Genomic DNA, 5,207 nt, shown 5'->3' with positions numbered 1-5,207 from the left:
TATGAAAACACACTTCTGGTGGAACTTCAAATCAAAGAACAAAGTTCGAATCGGATGGACAAAGTTAGTTGTAATTAACAGTTTTTGTATGAAAACACACTTCTGGTGGAACTTCGTATCAAAGAACAAAGTTCGAATCGGATGGACAAAGTTAGTTGTAATTAACAGTTTTTGTATGAAAACACACTTCTGGTGGAACTTCATATCAACGAACAAAGTTCGAATCGGATGGACAAAGTTAGTTGTAATTAACAGTTTTTGTATGAAAACACACTTCTGGTGGAACTTCATATCAACGAACAAAGTTCGTTTTGGATGGACAAAGTTAGTTGTAATTAACAGTTTTTGTATGAAAACACACTTCTGGTGGAACTTCAAATCAAAGAACAAAGTTCGAATCGGATGGACAAAGTAAGTTGTAATTAACAGTTTTTGTATGAAAACACACTTCTGGTGGAACTTCGTATCAAAGAACAAAGTTCGAATCGGATGGACAAAGTTAGTTGTAATTAACAGTTTTTGTATGAAAACACACTTCTAGTGGAACTTCATATCAACGAACAAAGTTCGAATCGGATGGACAAAGTTAGTTGTAATTAACAGTTTTTGTATGAAAACACACTTCTAGTGGAACTTCATATCAACGAACAAAGTTCGTTTTGGATGGACAAAGTTAGTTGTAATTAACAGTTTTTGTATGAAAACACACTTCTGGTGGAACTTCAAATCAAAGAACAAAGTTCGAATCGGATGGACAAAGTTAGTTGTAATTAACAGTTTTTGTATGAAAACACACTTCTGGTGGAACTTCGTATCAAAGAACAAAGTTCGAATCGGATGGACAAAGTTAGTTGTAATTAACAGTTTTTGTATGAAAACACACTTCTGGTGGAACTTCATATCAACGAACAAAGTTCGAATCGGATGGACAAAGTTAGTTGTAATTAACAGTTTTTGTATGAAAACACACTTCTGGTGGAACTTCATATCAACGAACAAAGTTCGTTTTGGATGGACAAAGTTAGTTGTAATTAACAGTTTTTGTATGAAAACACACTTCTGGTGGAACTTCAAATCAAAGAACAAAGTTCGAATCGGATGGACAAAGTAAGTTGTAATTAACAGTTTTTGTATGAAAACACACTTCTGGTGGAACTTCGTATCAAAGAACAAAGTTCGAATCGGATGGACAAAGTTAGTTGTAATTAACAGTTTTTGTATGAAAACACACTTCTGGTGGAACTTCAAATCAAAGAACAAAGTTCGAATCGGATGGACAAAGTTAGTTGTAATTAACAGTTTTTGTATGAAAACACACTTCTGGTGGAACTTCAAATCAAAGAACAAAGTTCGAATCGGATGGACAAAGTTAGTTGTAATTAACAGTTTTTGTATGAAAACACACTTCTAGTGGAACTTCATATCAACGAACAAAGTTCGAATCGGATGGACAAAGTTAGTTGTAATTAACAGTTTTTGTATGAAAACACACTTCTAGTGGAACTTCATATCAACGAACAAAGTTCGTTTTGGATGGACAAAGTTAGTTGTAATTAACAGTTTTTGTATGAAAACACACTTCTAGTGGAACTTCATATCAACGAACAAAGTTCGAATCGGATGGACAAAGTTAGTTGTAATTAACAGTTTTTGTATGAAAACACACTTCTGGTGGAACTTCAAATCAAAGAACAAAGTTCGAATCGGATGGACAAAGTTAGTTGTAATTAACAGTTTTTGTATGAAAACACACTTCTGGTGGAACTTCAAATCAAAGAACAAAGTTCGAATCGGATGGACAAAGTTAGTTGTAATTAACAGTTTTTGTATGAAAACACACTTCTAGTGGAACTTCATATCAACGAACAAAGTTCGAATCGGATGGACAAAGTTAGTTGTAATTAACAGTTTTTGTATGAAAACACACTTCTGGTGGAACTTCATATCAACGAACAAAGTTCGAATCGGATGGACAAAGTTAGTTGTAATTAACAGTTTTTGTATGAAAACACACTTCTAGTGGAACTTCATATCAACGAACAAAGTTCGTTTTGGATGGACAAAGTTAGTTGTAATTAACAGTTTTTGTATGAAAACACACTTCTGGTGGAACTTCAAATCAAAGAACAAAGTTCGAATCGGATGGACAAAGTAAGTTGTAATTAACAGTTTTTGTATGAAAACACACTTCTAGTGGAACTTCATATCAACGAACAAAGTTCGAATCGGATGGACAAAGTTAGTTGTAATTAACAGTTTTTGTATGAAAACACACTTCTGGTGGAACTTCAAATCAAAGAACAAAGTTCGAATCGGATGGACAAAGTAAGTTGTAATTAACAGTTTTTGTATGAAAACACACTTCTGGTGGAACTTCGTATCAAAGAACAAAGTTCGAATCGGATGGACAAAGTTAGTTGTAATTAACAGTTTTTGTATGAAAACACACTTCTAGTGGAACTTCATATCAACGAACAAAGTTCGAATCGGATGGACAAAGTTAGTTGTAATTAACAGTTTTTGTATGAAAACACACTTCTAGTGGAACTCCATATCAACGAACAAAGTTCGTTTTGGATGGACAAAGTTAGTTGTAATTAACAGTTTTTGTATGAAAACACACTTCTGGTGGAACTTCAAATCAAAGAACAAAGTTCGAATCGGATGGACAAAGTAAGTTGTAATTAACAGTTTTTGTATGAAAACACACTTCTGGTGGAACTTCAAATCAAAGAACAAAGTTCGAATCGGATGGACAAAGTAAGTTGTAATTAACAGTTTTTGTATGAAAACACACTTCTGGTGGAACTTCGTATCAAAGAACAAAGTTCGAATCGGATGGACAAAGTTAGTTGTAATTAACAGTTTTTGTATGAAAACACACTTCTAGTGGAACTTCATATCAACGAACAAAGTTCGAATCGGATGGACAAAGTTAGTTGTAATTAACAGTTTTTGTATGAAAACACACTTCTGGTGGAACTTCATATCAACGAACAAAGTTCGTTTTGGATGGACAAAGTTAGTTGTAATTAACAGTTTTTGTATGAAAACACACTTCTGGTGGAACTTCATATCAACGAACAAAGTTCGAATCGGATGGACAAAGTTAGTTGTAATTAACAGTTTTTGTATGAAAACACACTTCTGGTGGAACTTCAAATCAAAGAACAAAGTTCGAATCGGATGGACAAAGTTAGTTGTAATTAACAGTTTTTGTATGAAAACACACTTCTGGTGGAACTTCAAATCAAAGAACAAAGTTCGAATCGGATGGACAAAGTTAGTTGTAATTAACAGTTTTTGTATGAAAACACACTTCTAGTGGAACTTCATATCAACGAACAAAGTTCGAATCGGATGGACAAAGTTAGTTGTAATTAACAGTTTTTGTATGAAAACACACTTCTGGTGGAACTTCATATCAACGAACAAAGTTCGAATCGGATGGACAAAGTTAGTTGTAATTAACAGTTTTTGTATGAAAACACACTTCTAGTGGAACTTCATATCAACGAACAAAGTTCGTTTTGGATGGACAAAGTTAGTTGTAATTAACAGTTTTTGTATGAAAACACACTTCTGGTGGAACTTCAAATCAAAGAACAAAGTTCGAATCGGATGGACAAAGTAAGTTGTAATTAACAGTTTTTGTATGAAAACACACTTCTAGTGGAACTTCATATCAACGAACAAAGTTCGAATCGGATGGACAAAGTTAGTTGTAATTAACAGTTTTTGTATGAAAACACACTTCTGGTGGAACTTCAAATCAAAGAACAAAGTTCGAATCGGATGGACAAAGTTAGTTGTAATTAACAGTTTTTGTATGAAAACACACTTCTGGTGGAACTTCAAATCAAAGAACAAAGTTCGAATCGGATGGACAAAGTAAGTTGTAATTAACAGTTTTTGTATGAAAACACACTTCTAGTGGAACTTCATATCAACGAACAAAGTTCGAATCGGATGGACAAAGTTAGTTGTAATTAACAGTTTTTGTATGAAAACACACTTCTGGTGGAACTTCATATCAACGAACAAAGTTCGAATCGGATGGACAAAGTTAGTTGTAATTAACAGTTTTTGTATGAAAACACACTTCTAGTGGAACTTCATATCAACGAACAAAGTTCGTTTTGGATGGACAAAGTTAGTTGTAATTAACAGTTTTTGTATGAAAACACACTTCTGGTGGAACTTCAAATCAAAGAACAAAGTTCGAATCGGATGGACAAAGTAAGTTGTAATTAACAGTTTTGTATGAAAACACACTTCTAGTGGAACTTCATATCAACGAACAAAGTTCGAATCGGATGGACAAAGTTAGTTGTAATTAACAGTTTTTGTATGAAAACACACTTCTGGTGGAACTTCAAATCAAAGAACAAAGTTCGAATCGGATGGACAAAGTTAGTTGTAATTAACAGTTTTTGTATGAAAACACACTTCTGGTGGAACTTCAAATCAAAGAACAAAGTTCGAATCGGATGGACAAAGTAAGTTGTAATTAACAGTTTTTGTATGAAAACACACTTCTAGTGGAACTTCATATCAACGAACAAAGTTCGAATCGGATGGACAAAGTTAGTTGTAATTAACAGTTTTTGTATGAAAACACACTTCTAGTGGAACTTCATATCAACGAACAAAGTTCGAATCGGATGGACAAAGTTAGTTGTAATTAACAGTTTTTGTATAAAAACACACTTCTGGTGGAACTTCATATCAAAGAACAAAGATCGAATCGGATGGACAAAGTTAGTTGTAATTAACAGTTTTTGTATGAAAACACACTTCTGGTGGAACTTCAAATCAAAGAACAAAGTTCGAATCGGATGGACAAAGTAAGTTGTAATTAACAGTTTTTGTATGAAAACACACTTCTAGTGGAACTTCATATCAACGAACAAAGTTCGAATCGGATGGACAAAGTTAGTTGTAATTAACAGTTTTTGTATGAAAACACACTTCTGGTGGAACTTCAAATCAAAAAACAAAGTTCGAATCGGATGGACAAAGTTAGTTGTAATTAACAGTTTTTGTATGAAAACACACTTCTAGTGGAACTTCATATCAACGAACAAAGTTCGAATCGGATGGACAAAGTTAGTTGTAATTAACAGTTTTTGTATAAAAACACACTTCTGGTGGAACTTCAAATCAAAGAACAAAGTTCGAATCGGATGGACAAAGTTAGTTGTAAT

Source organism: Anopheles moucheti, unplaced genomic scaffold, assembly GCF_943734755.1.
Source record: "Anopheles moucheti unplaced genomic scaffold, idAnoMoucSN_F20_07 putative_Y_1, whole genome shotgun sequence".
Lineage (NCBI taxonomy): Eukaryota > Metazoa > Arthropoda > Insecta > Diptera > Culicidae > Anopheles > Anopheles moucheti.
This window is presented reverse-complemented; position numbering follows the sequence as displayed.